The sequence below is a fragment of the Panthera onca genome, chromosome A3 (genome assembly GCF_046562875.1).
Source record: "Panthera onca isolate mPanOnc1 chromosome A3, mPanOnc1 haplotype 2, whole genome shotgun sequence".
Taxonomy (NCBI): Eukaryota; Metazoa; Chordata; class Mammalia; order Carnivora; family Felidae; genus Panthera; species Panthera onca.
Window position 1 is genome coordinate 10,193,535 of NC_138341.1, and position 14,460 is coordinate 10,207,994.

The 14,460-nt window shown below is 39.4% G+C and overlaps 1 long non-coding RNA gene across 2 annotated transcripts in view; it reads right to left on the bottom strand.

The window, feature by feature from the left end:
- Nucleotides 1-14,460, bottom strand: part of LOC144615970 (uncharacterized) — a 323,741-nt gene that overhangs the window by 141,072 nt on the left and 168,209 nt on the right. For both annotated transcript variants that reach the window (XR_013554815.2, XR_013554816.1), the window contains exon 2: nt 3,964-4,041. This is a non-coding gene — a long non-coding RNA (uncharacterized LOC144615970). The remainder of the gene's footprint in view (nt 1-3,963; nt 4,042-14,460) is intronic.

Sequence of the window (14,460 nt, forward strand, 5' to 3'; positions counted from 1 at the left end):
ATCTGACACTCAAGCAAAAGAGTGTTCATAGTATGAGAAGCCTTTGGATGCTACATTTTTAAGCAGTGCATGAAACGAGCCCCTCATGTCTGAAGAGTAGAAGAAGGTAAACAGCAACCTGCACTTAATGGATGTGCCAGCAGCCTGAAGTGGAGCCTGCTGAGAAGGCCGACAGACATGGCGGGACATTTGGTGCCCAGCAGCTGCCTGCCGACCCCTTCAGGATGTCTCTGCTCAGCTAGCCCACTTAGCTCTCACCGTCCCCAAGGGAAAGGAAGACATTGGGAGAAGTAATTGAAGGGAAAGTAGAACTCAAAGAAACATAAAATTGCAACCAGATACTAAAGACCAAAGGAAGGAGATCATGAATGGATACAAGCAGATAAAAAAAAGAAAAAACAGAAGCAGAGAGATACGAGAAACAACTTAACGGATGTGCTTTTAGGTTATACATCATGCATTTATACCCTACCCCAGCCACCTACTAGCTGGATGATCTTAGAATATCATTTTAAACTGTTGGAGGCTCAGTCTCCCTTTATATAAAAATGGAAATAGAATTGATCCCGTATGGCTGATAGGAGGGGTAAGTGAAAATGTATGTGGAAGCCATTACACTACCGCGAGCCCCTCAGGACGTCTAACGCCTACATTCAGAAGACGTAAAAGAGAATTAAGGGAAGCTTCGTGACAGAGTGAAGAGAAGATAATAAAGAGAAAATGAGCTTTGATGTCAAGGAAACCTGGACTTGATTCAAAGATCTAGGACGTAGCAGCATTTTGACCCAGGGAGTGTAGGTTTCACTTTCCTTGTCTGTAAAATGCTGGTAAGATCTATCCTGCAGGACTGTTGTAAGCCTGAAAGATGGTACCTGGAGCCCACTTACTATTGTACATGGAACATTCTATTAAAATCATAGTACCTCTTACTGAAAAATGTAATACATAAAAATGAAAACAAATTATATTTATTCCCAGAGCTTTCAAATATTTGTAAAGGACATTCAAATTCATTTGTTCACATCCATTTGTTCATTAAATATCTTCCGATATTTTTATATCATACACTAGGAAATAACATGGCTTACCTATGAGGCGACTAAAGTCTCGGAGGTTATTAATGAATAACTCGTGGCAGTGCAGAAACTGGAAAACAGATATATCTCACTGCAAAGCCTAAGCTCTTTTCAACTAAAAACCCTTCCCACTTTGCTCTTGTTATCAATATGGAAAAGCCATTTATTGCTAACTAACAACCCTAAAAGACCACTCTGCATCAGAAAAATGGCATCCATTTTTCTGGAACTCCTGGACACGCAAGGGTTGTGACAACCATCCTATAATCCTGTGGAAACGGTGCATATGTGGACCACAGTCATAATAGATGACAGGACGATGTAAATGCCAACAAGAAAACTTTGGAAAGTCTTTTGGAAGGAGAGCCTTGACAGCCGAGAGTTTAGTAATGCCTCATGGCAAAGTCACATGCATGTGTAAAAAGCAAAGCAAGCCCTGAGAATTAGACATGTCTGAGTTAACAGGGGTCTCAACCGTGCTTACCAGATTGACCTCTGAAACTTTTAAGATGCGTGAGCTCAAACTGAATCCTTGCTTGTTTGGCAAGTGGAGTATACTCAAGGGAGACTAGGCTCTCTGTACCTCTGTGTCAACATCTGATGCCAAGTCAAGAATCATAGGAGAGAAAGCAGGGACTGACATGCAGTGGTTCCACACGTTCTGGGAAGAAAAGGAACCATACAGCTCAGCAGCCAAAAGCTAGACTTGACATCACCAGGTAATTTGTACAATTCTCACACAGACAACTGTCCCAGTATTTGTGAACAGGAACCTCTAAGTAGCTACTAGCTAACTACGATTCTGGCCAACAGTTATTCCACTTTTCCCACGGTTGTTATTTTTTTTCCCCATTAAAAAGAGAGTAGAATTCTGGAGGAAAAGTAATGGCTTAGAATAGAAAATCAATGATTTCCATTCTGGTGATACAATTGTGTTGAGCAATTTTACAAAGGAAACAGGTGATAACTTTTATGATATCTTATGAGTCTTAATTAATATGGACCTTAAAGTTAAAGCCATAAACGAGAGACATGAATTCATTTTTATACACGCCATAAGGCAAGCAGCATTTCTGAATCAGCTCTTTCCTTAGAACCTAGACTTCATTCTGTCAATAGTGCCTATATCTGATGGAAGGAAGCTGACAACTAAACAAATAAGCATATCCAACTGCTTCATATATTTAAACATCTGTTGATACATGGTTTGTTTTGTTTTGAGGATGCAGGCAAATGAGAGAGTAACTTTCAAATCCTGGTAATATTTTTATTTTAGTGTCAGGGAAAATGAAAAATCTTTAAGGCAAGCTCCGGATACAGTGTAGTTGTGAACAGTGGATTAATAAACCCAGGATCATCTCAAGTAAGTAATTCCATTATCTGGTATATACCACTATAAGGAAAAGGACCAATGAAACAGACATAAGTTCTCTCAAGCCTCTGTAATATACTTGATAATAACACTGGGCACCATTGAACAAAATAAAGAACTAGTAAATCAAAAAGAAGCCTCAGCAACGGAACTACTCTAACAACTTGGGAGAGTTGGGATATAGGTAGATTCAATTCGCAATTTAACATAGTATTTATGGCACTGCTTCTGGTAGTAAAAATGATAAAATATATAGCACAAAGATGAGTGTAGAAGCTTGACTTTGTGTTTTAGGCCTACTCCCAGCACTCATGTGGCTGAGCAAGCCTCTAAACATTCCTGCGTCTAACTCACGTCAATCTATCACATACCCTCCAGCTCTAAATATCCATGGGTCTAAAAAAATGCTTAGGGGAATATATTCTCAAGTTTCCACTATGGTAGGAAATGCAGAAAGCTGGAATACTTATATTAGTTTGGGTTGCTCAGAGAAAGAGAGAGTGAGAGAGAGAAGGAGGGAGGGAGGGAGGCAGGGGGGGGAGGGAGGGAGGGAGGGAGAGAGAGAGAGAGAGAGAGAGAGAGAGAGAGAGAGAGAGAGAGACAAGGAATTGGTTCACATGATTATAGAGGATGAGAAATCCCATGATCTGCAGCTGGCAAGCTAGAGACCCAGGATTTCTGGTGGTGTAGCTTGAGTCTGAGTTTGAAGGCCTGAGAACCAGGGGAATTGATGATAGAATTCTTAGTGAGTGCAAGAGAGCCCTGATGTCCCAGCTCAGGAGCAAGGCAGAGAGAGAGTGAATTCTTTCTTACTCAGCCATTTGTTCTATTCAGCCTTTCAACAGAATGGTTGATGTCCACCCACACTGGAGAAGGCAATCAACTTTACTCAATCTGAAGATTCGAATGCCAATCTCATGGAGAAACACTCACAGACACACACAGAATTAATTAATGTTTAACCAAATACCTGGAAACCCTGGGTCCCACTCAAGTTGAAACATAAAATTAACCATTACGGTGCTCCTTGGTACTTAATTGGATCAGAGATGCCTCTTAGGATTTTTTTTAATACAGAAAGAGAATCTTATTGATATTAACATATACGAAAATACGTTTTGATGATGTGGTATGGTTCAGCATGAGGCCAAATGGTCGGGAGAGACTATGGTGACTTCAAAGGTGCTACCATAAGAAAAGTTGATTTCTAGACTAAAGACTTGAGCTCACCTCCATACTCAGGTAGCTGGAGTAGAATAATTGTGGAAACATATCCTGCTGGTATGTTTAACTACTGCTGATAGAGCTTAACTGCTAAGGTATGACACTGGGCTCAGGGTAGCTTCTGTGGGTGACTCATGACCCAATATGACACTGAAGAAAAGATTGTTATTCCTTATAAATGTAAGGGCCACAGAGGTCCAGAAAGACCAAACGAGGTCAATTCTGGAGGTGTGGAGAGTAAAAAAAAACAGTAGTGCTAGCAGGGATATAGTCTATCCAATCTTACCATACCAGGACTGGTGGGAACTCTGCCTGGAACTCTGTACTTCGCTTTGGCCGCAGCAGATGAGGGTGCTACATGGAATACAGCTGCAAAACAAACAACAAAAAATCAGAGGCTGAACCTGCCTCCAGGCATCCTGTTTCCAATCTTCTTCAAGTGGCCCTGCTTGAGTGACAAGGAAAAATTCCTGGACAAATTTAAATAAAACTGGTGTATTTAAAAAATTAAAACCTTAATTCAACAGATGAAAGCTTGAAATCGCAGTAATATGTGTATTAAAGAACATAGAACCTAATATTGTAACCATAGAAGAGTGAAGCCAAGACTTTTAGATTACCCTTAGAAATTCAGCTTATAATGCATTTCTTGTAAAACTGTTTTTCCAATGTTAGTATTATTTTGAAGTAAGACAGTACACATTAATGTTGGTAGCCATGAAAGAAATGCAATAACTCTAATATGAAGTAAAAAAATATAAAAATAGGGGTGCCTGGGTGGCTCAGTCGGTTGAGCATCTGACTCTTGATATCAGCTCAGGTCTTGATCCCACAGTTGTGGAATGGGGCACTGCACTGAGCTCCACTGGCCAGCTTAGGATTCTCTCTCTCTCCCTCTGTCCCTCTCTCCCTCACTCTCTCTCTCTCCCTATGAAATCAAATTTAATTTAATTTAATTTTAATTTTAATTTTAATTTTAATTTTAATGGAGCATCAAAAAGAGAAATCAACCAGGTCAAGGTAGTCTCACAGGTGAATTCTATCAAGCTTTCAAGAAAGCAATAACAGTTATATACATCTCTTCTAAGAAACAGAAGCAGAGAGAGTACTTTCTAAATCAATATATGAGACTTAATACCAAAACCTGATGAAGCTATTAGAAGAAAAATATTGACCACTGTCTCCGACGAACACAAACTTCGACAATAAATTAGTAAATTGCATCCAACAATGTATAAAAATAATTATATACCACACCTAAGTAGGATTTACTGTAGTTATACAAGGCAGGTTCAACATTCAAAAACCAATTAGGGGGCTGCCTTGGAGGCTCAGTACGTTGAGCATCCAACTTCAGCTCAGGTCATGATCTTGCGGTTAGTGAGTTTGAGCCCCACGTCAGGCTCTGTGCTGACAGTTTAGAGAGTGGAGCCTGCTTCAGATTCTGTGTCTCCCTCTCTCTCTCTCTGCCCCTCCTCTACTTGTGTTTCTCTTTCTCTCTTTCTCTCTCTCTCTCTCTCTCTCAAAATAAATAAACATTAAAAAAAACCAATTAGGTAGGCCCCCATATTAAATAAGTTAAAAAACACTAATCATATAGTAATATCAACAGGTACAGAAAAAGCATCTGACAAAATCCAACCCAACATTTATTCATGATAAAAATTTTTAGCAAACTAGTTATAAAAGGAAACTTCTTCAACTTAACAAAGAACACTTCCAAATAACCTACATCTAACATAACACTTAATGGTGAAAAACTGGATTTTTTTTTTCTCTAAAGTCAAAAACAAGGCTAGGATATCATATCTCACTATTCCTAATCAACATTGTACTGGAAATCCTAGGTAATGCAATATGACAAGAAAAGGAAATAAAACGGATACAACTTGAGAAAGAAAAAATAAAACTATCTTTTCTCTCAGGTAACTTGCTTGTCTATGTATAAAATCCCCCTTTGTTTCCATCCTCAAAATTCTAGATCTAATAAGTAATTCTAGCATTATTACAAGATACAAGGTTAATAAGCAAAAGTGAATTGCTTTCCTATACACCAGCGATGAACAACTGGAATTTGAAATTAAAAAGACAACACCAGAGTCACCTGGGTGGCTCATTGGTTAAGCATCTGACTTTAGCTCAGGTCAACTCAGGTCATGATCTCATCGTTCATGGGTTACAGCCCCACATTAGGCTCTGTGCTGACAGCTCAGAGCCTGGAGCCTGCTTTGGATTCTGTTTCTCCCTCTCTCTCTGCCCCTCCCCTACTCTCTCTCTCTCTCTCTCAAACGTTTAAAAAAAAGTTAAAAAAAATAAACAATACCATTAATTCTAGCACCATAAAACTGAAATATTTAGGTATTAAATATATTATTAAAATAAATTACAATATGTACAGAATCTATATGTGAAAAAATATAAGCCTCTAATTTAAAAAAAAGTCTAAATAAATTTGGATATATTTACATTCAAGGATGGGGAAACTCACTGTTACTAAGAAATCCATTTTTCCCAACTTGATCTAGATTCAATGCATTACTAAACAACATGCCAGCACATTATTTGTTTTGGCTATCAACAAATTGATTCTAAAATGATAGGATAGGCAAAACATCCAGAACAGCCAGCACAATATTGTAAATAAAAAAAAAATCAAAGGACTGATACCACCTGACTTCAGAACTTAGTATAAAACTAAGATAATCACTGTGGTATTGGGAAAGAACATGCAGGAATACACAAATGATCGTGCAACAGAATAGCAAGCTCAGAAATAGACCAACGCGAAAATAGTCTATTGATCTTGACAGAGGCACAGGTGTAATTCAATGGAGAAAGGATAGTCTTTTTAACCAACAACGCTAGGACAAAAGGAAATTGGACATCCAGTAAAAAAGAGTACGGATACAGATCTTACAACTTTCACAAACATTAACTCAAAATGGATCTTGTACCTAAACGTAAAACGTAAAACTTACATTCTTGAAGACGGCATAGAAAAAAATGTAAGTGACTCTGGGTTTAGAGTTAACTTTTTAGGTGCGACACCAAAAACACAATCCATGACTGAAAAAATCGGCAAGTGGGATGTCACTACATTCCTTCTCAGCAAAGGGGGGAAAAAAAAGATTGTTAAGAGAATGGCAAGGTAAGTCACAAGATCGGATGACATATTTACAAGACCTGTATGTGATGAAGGGTTTATATCCAAAGTTCACAAAGAATTCTTAAAATTCAACGGTAAGAAAAATCAAACAGCGTACTTCCAAAATGACAAAAAGATCCACCAAGTCTCACCGAGAAGATATATGGAGGGAAAGTAACCATAGGGAGAGATGCTCAACATCATATGTCAGTAGGGAATTGCAGTTGAGAACAGCAATAAAATACCACTACACATCAATCAGAACAGCGAAAGTCCTGACAACACCAAATGCTGGTAAGATATGGAAGAACAGAAACTTAATACTTGCTAGCAGGAGTGCACACATAAAACCACTTTGGAGGACAGTTTTGCATCTGCCTACAAAACTAAACCAATTCTTGCCTTCTGATTCAGCAATCACACTCCTAGGTTTCACCTATATAAGTGTCCCTATAAGAATCCAAACATAGGGGCGCCTGGGTGGCTCACTTCGGTTGTGTCCGACTTTGGCTCAGGTCATGATCTCACGGTTCATGAGTTCGAGCCCCGTGTCGGGCTCTGCTGACAGCTCAGAGCCTGGAGCCTGCTTTGGATTCTGTGGCTCCCTCTCTCTCTCTGCCCCTCACCCCTGCTCTCTCTCTCTCTCTCTCTCTCTCTCTCTCAAAAATAAACATAAAAAATTAAAAAACCCAAACATAAAAGTTTATGGAAGCTTTATTCCTAATTGCCAAAAACTGGAAGCAACCAAGATATTTTTCAGTAAGTGAATGGATAAATAAATCGTGGTACATCTATGCAATGGAATTGTGTTCAGTGATGGAAAGAAATGAACTATCAAGCCATAGAAGGCATGGGGGAACCCATGAAAGAAGCCAAGCTGACATGGCTAAAAACGTAAAAAGATGAAATTGGATGATTTCATCTATGTAGCATTCTGGTTAAGGCAACACGAGAGAGACAACAAAAAATTGAGCAGTTATCGGCAGCTCTGGGGTAGGGGAGGAGGGATGTCTAGGTGGATTTTTAGAGCAATGAAACTATTTTGCATGGTGTTGTAATGATGGATATACAAATTATGCATTTGTTAAAACACACAAAACTTTTAAAAACACAAAGAGTGAACCCTAACGTATAGTCTCCATTTAATAAAAACATATTAATATTCAGTTATTAGTTCTAACAAATGTACCAAACAAGATAATAATGATACAGGGAACTGTACCTCGGGTCAGGGGGGCAAGAGAGGTAGTCTTTGTACTTTGGGCTCAATGGCCTGCACACCTAAAACTACCCTAAAAAACAGTCCATTAGCAAAAAAGTGTTAAAAACAAAACAACAACAACAACAATAAACCCAGAAAACACCAGAGATCAGATCCTGTCACTATAAACACAAGGTCACAAAGTCAACATTGCAAGTTAAACATAAGAATTCAGTTTCTCTATGCTTATAATGGAAGCCATCTTTTTATATTTATTATCTCTGCCTCCTGAGAAGTCTATGGTGATAGAGACCCCGAGTAATGTGGCTGTTGAGTCTAGGAACAGCTCTGGCTAAAATGTGTCAATGTTGTTTACTTGCTGTTGCAAAAAAAAAATGGGCATTATGTGTCTTTTCCATCCCTGTTCAAATACACAGAGATTAAGCTTTTATATCCATCCCAAATCCACATTCCACAGGGAGCAGAATTTAGAAAGCTACTCTACTTTAGTTACATTCTCTTCATCAACATTTGAACAAAATGTTCCCCAACAAACAGGATTATAGACCTTCCTTTTGTATTTTTTGTATCGTCCTCCTACTGCTTCCCAAAACATCCTTCCATTCCTGCCTTTACTTACCTTTCTCTCTTCTGACCGTGGTCAAAGTATTTGAGCAGTCTAGCTGCAGCGTTTTCAGCTACATGATGAGGCCTGGGGGCTATAGTTTGTTCAGGATAATAATTCTTCTCTTATGCTTACTGCTATTATGTTTCTTTAAATATAAATAGCAGTAGTAGTAACAATAATAAAAATTATTATTATTATAAGGAGGAAAAGAAGAAGAGAATGTCATTCAGTGTGTGTCTCCCAGGTACTATGGGGCACACAAAGAATTTTATAAATCATGCATTATTTGCTCCTTATCCAATCGTGTTCTTCCAAGTACCACGTGGAACCAGTCATTAACTCCTCCTAGAGTAAATACACTACAAAATTTTTGAATTTATCTCAACATTGCACTTTATTTGAGTCTAGAGCTAAAATGTAAGTAGAAAACAAGGTTTTCTTCTTCAAGGGTAGATTCTGTTCTCCTTCATCATTTTAAGGAAACCTCTGTCAGGGGAGCCTCGGTGGCTCAGCTGGTTAAGCGTCCAACTTCGGCTTGGGTCGTCATCCCATGGTTCATGGGTTCGAGCCCCACCTCGGGCTACATGCCACATAGCACGCTGACTGCACATCACAAGTGTACTTTACAACCACCTTCGTGGCAAAAAATTTTCACAGATATGCAAACCTGTAAGCTCAGGGTGGCATGGCTGGTGAGTAGCCAAACTGGGTTTTATTCCCAGGCTTCTCTGACACATTATCTTTTAAGCACATCTTTCCGCTGTACCACAATGAAGTGTTGTGAAACCAAAAAATTCTGATCTCATTTAAAAGTAAACCTGTAGGGGCACTTGGGTGGTTCGACTGGTAAGCATCTGACTTCGGCTCTGGTCAGGATCTTGCAGTCTGTGAGTTCGAGCCCTGCGTCGGGCTCTGTGCTGACAGCTTGGAGCCTGGAGCCTGTTTCACATTCTGTGTCTCCTGTCTCTCTGCCCCTCCCCTGCTCACACTCTGTTTCTGTCTCTCTCTCTCTCTCAAAAAATTAAACATCAAAAAAAAAAACTTTTAAAAAAGTATATGTAAAAAAATAATAGTAAATAAAGATAATCCTGTACTAGCAGGTGCATGGATGGCTCAGTAGGTTAAGCATGTGACTTCGGCTCAGGTCATGATCTCAGGGTTCACAAGTTCAAGCCTGGCATTGGGCTCTGTGCTGACAGCTCAGAGCATAGAGCCTGTTTTGGATTCTGTGTTTCCCTTTCTTGGCCCCTCCCCAGCTTGCACTCTGTCTCTCTCAAAAATTATTTAAATAAACATTAAAAAAATAAAATTAAATTTAAAAAATCCTGTACCCAATTTTTTTCACTATTGAATTGGATAAAACATGTGTGATTATATATATACTTTTTCCCCCTGTTCCGAAGAGAATAAATTATTTCCCTCTGGGCTGCAAAAAGAAATGGAAAAACAACTTAATGATGTCCCTTATGGAGTTGTTAATGATTAAAAGCACTGTGGCATTTAGGCTTACTTTTCAGGAGGAGCTAATAATGGGAGTCTGATAAAAAGCCACAGAAGCTTCCCTCTCTCTTTTCTGCCTCTGAGGTTTCTGGAACTATATAATGTGGAGGCCTACTGCACTGTAAAGGACAGAGTTCCTTGTTCAACAATGAGTCAGAGCATCCTTTAAGGGATGAATGTAATGGGGGTCACGACCTGCATTCTTTCAATTACCAACAATTTGAATGTCAACGTGCTCTGTTCCTGTGGCTACTTTGCTAGGCTTTTGCACACCTAGACTTCTGAGTCCTTATGATTCATATTTTCATTCCCTCCACACTATTCCCCAGGCTTCAGGACACGTACACACACACACACACACACACACTGACGTACACACTGGAAGACAGCCTCTCTGCGTAGTTGACAATGAGAACGTGAAACTAACTCTACAAGCAGCTACAGCTTCCCATTTCTTGCAAGATTAAACCCAAACACCTTAGTATGGAATATATAACTCTCCACTTTTTGTTTTCTTTCCTGAGAATTCCTTTCTGATCTGTACATGTTGTTCAGGTGTCACTCCTTTCTGAGAGTTCTCTGCATGTTCCACTCTGCCCCAACTTTGCTCTTCTCTGGGCTCGAAGACTCCTTTTCAAATATACATGGTGCCTTGTAAATATCTTCATGGTTTTCAAGACCCGGGATAGGTTTCGTTGGGTCTGCCCAGGACTTGCCCATCCCTCAGAGTCGCGGTTAGACACTGTTTTAGTAGCAGCTAGACAGTTCCCTAAGGAACGAGGGCCGTGCCAGAAAAGCCAATTTGCAGATGGAACTCTTTGCTGAGGATCCAGCTCTTAAAATTTACCAATTTACAAAAAAATATGTCTGAAGGAAATAATGGTCTTCAACACATACAACGAATAGCAACACAGTCCTGATATGTTTATGAATGCGGTAAAATCTCCTAAAATTTTATGTGACTGTATCATTCTAGTAAAAACAAATGCTATACTTGGTGTGCTTTTCACATTTCTCACGTGCCTGGAAAATGCTGCACGTGGAGGAAGCCTCAGAGATCCAGCTGCACCATAACCACCATCACTTTGCTCGGGGAAAAAAATTGAGGCCAGAGAAATAGTCTTTTGCCAAGTGATCATGTAACTGGTAAATTATACACGAAGGCCCGGGATATATGTCTTCTGAGTACCTCCTGCCTCGTGTTCATTATGGTCTAAGGATTATATCGATGGGTACGATATAATACAAATATAAATGTATATATCGTGCCTTCTCCAGAATTAGATGAACTGGAGGTTAAGAGCCCAGTTCACCAGAAGGGTAAGTGTACCTGAGACTTCTGACATCAACTGCAAGTTCAGGGATATCCCCAAACCACCTTCAGATTTGATAATTCACCAGAAAGACTCACAGATAGGAGATATCATAGCTATGAGACAGAAAAATTTACTCTAGGCAAAAGACACGCACTAAAACACTCCAAGAGAAGACAGACATAAGGCAGGATTGGTAGGGGGCGAACGTAGAGCTTCGGCTGATCTGATCCCTGTCAAATAATGCACAGCATTACTTCCTCCTAGCCATGCTGTGTGACAATATCCACAGGGTAGCACCAGCCAGAGGAGCTCACCCCGGCTATGGCGTCTAGAGACGGGCATTGAGGCTTCGTTGTGTAGAAAAGCTTAATTGAAGTATTTCCTACATTGCTGAATTCAGTCTCTAGGAAACCCCTGCCTGGAGACTGAGCTGGTATCATATGGCTTAAAGCCCCCCAAACCTCTAATCACATGGTTGGTCTTTCTGGTATGGCCAGTCCCCTCACAGTAAGCTATCAGCTGTGGCTGAGGGACCCAAGTGGATAATAAAAATAACCCATGACTTGGGAAATTCCAAAGTCCATATGAGGTTACCTCCCAAGAGCCGGGACAAACACTAGACCTCTCTTTAGGGGCCAAGTTCCTCACTACACACAAAGATATATGACATACACAGGATACATCTGTCTACAACAATAACACATCATGATTCCATGTGATCTTAACCTATAACTCATATTTCATCTATGTATGCATATGAAACTGTTCTATCACTGTAATTTTCAATACATATAAGCAAGGCTGCTAACATTTTCAACAAGATAGAAAGGGGAGGAAGGACTGTATTCCGCTACTCCTGTTTCCACGGAGAATGTCTTCCATGAGAATGATATTCCAGGGCTCTCTTAGGCACCTTATTCGGTGCTCCCAGGTGAGAGAGAATAACTTCCTGATTAGTGAGTGTGATGCAAGGAAATGACAGGTTTTGCTCAGACATTCCTGAGTTGGTTCTGGGTTTCTTTTATCCACAAGAAGCATGAAATCTCTGCTTTTCTATTCTCCTACCCCTTCCCAGGTAGAACAGGCTCCTATGAATAGGTGACCCTAAGTCTGCTTGGACCAAGTAAGTTCAAACGTATGCTTCTTTCCCTGGAACCCCATTTGATTCAGGATTTGTCCTGAGTGTTTGCTTGTTTTTGTTTTTTTTTTTATTTTTTGTTTTCAATGAGTTGTATTACTAATCACTGCCTGAAAATAAGTCAGTATGTGTATGATAGCCCTCCAAGCCTTTTTTCTAGCTCTTGTTACGATCTTACATAGTATTGTCAGATGTAAATGGAGACTTAACAGTGCTCCCAGTTTACCCATAAATAAATTAGAAAGATGGCCATCCTTTCTAGATGTAAGTAACTATAATTGTCCTTTAAAGTACACCATGGTTCAGGAGTTCGAGCCCCACATGGGGGCCCTCTGCTGTCAGTGCAGAGCCTGGATTCCCTGTCTCCCTTCCTCTTTCTGTTCCTCCCCTGCTCGCACTCTCCCTCTCTCTCAAAAATAAATAACATTAAAAAGAAAAATTTAAAGCACACCATGCAGGCGTGAACTCAGACAAGAACAACTAGACACAGCCAACCCCTTGCCAACTTCTGACAAGGTAGTGCTTTTGAACCACCTATTATACCAAACAACTTGGATCGCAGAACATCTGACACACAAATGCAATCAGGATGCCGGTTGGACACCTCAACGGAAAATGTGGGAAGTTAGAACTAAAAGGAAGTATGTGTGAAATGTGGAGGCTGAAGATTGCCATCACAAACACAGAGAGGTAAATAACAATTAATCACTTCACATTATTTGATAATATTTTCACTTAAAAAATTCCATACCACGAAAGAGGTTGTACAGTGAGGGGCGCCTGGGTGGCTCGGGCAGTTGAGCGTCTGACTTCCTATCAGGTCATGATCTCGTGGTTAGTACGAAGCCCGCTTCAGATTCTCTGTCCCCCCCCCCCCTGCTCCTCCCTCACTCATGCTCTCTCTCAAAAATAAACATTTTTAAAAAGCATAAGTTAAAGACTTTTATTTTTTAAGTACCCTCTACACCCAACGTGGGGCTCGAACCCATGACCCCAAGATGAAGAGTCTTATGCTCCACCCACTGAGCCAGCCACGCACCCCAAAAAGCATACAGTTAATTATTTTTTTTTAAAGTACACACTAAAAGGAAGTATTAGCAAGCTTCAGGATTTCCGAAAGAAAGCTGCAGAAACTGACCCAGAGGTCACCCACCTGGCCATACAGTGAAATAGGTGTCAGGGTGCCCGAAATGCTGCTGGAACGCCTTTGCTGCACTTATCTTTTTAAAAATGCCTGTTTTTGCATACTCCTACATGACTTTGACCAGCCACATTGTTTTCTAATTCAATAAAAACTAAAAACAGATTAGAAACATACTGATGGGTTATAACGGCAGTAAAAAATAATTGATAGCAGCTCAGTGCCACAGTAGAGAAGAGAGAGAATAAAGGGAACTCTATACAGATATAGACTGTATATCTATATATAGATCTATATCTTTATGTATACATACATCTTAATAAATATTATAAACATATTTAAATATAGATAAATATAAGTTATATAAATGTATATATATTATGTATATATATCTTTGTATATGTGTGTGTGTATATATATATATATATATGTATATATACATATATATATATTCCTTCATGTACCAACCTAATTGTCATGCTACAAAATAACATAAAAATGAAATGTTAACATAATTATGACTGTGAAGGCTTTACAATGCCAGGGAAATATATATTAAAATCTTTCTTGGAGATTTCAAGGCAAGTGTTAATATAATGTACATGGTATTTTTTGATAAGACGTAGTTATCTTTAAAACTCCATTTAGCTGGCACGCTTTATTATAAAGTATTATAGTGGAAAATGTCAAATGATACAACGCTTTTGGAAAGGCATGAA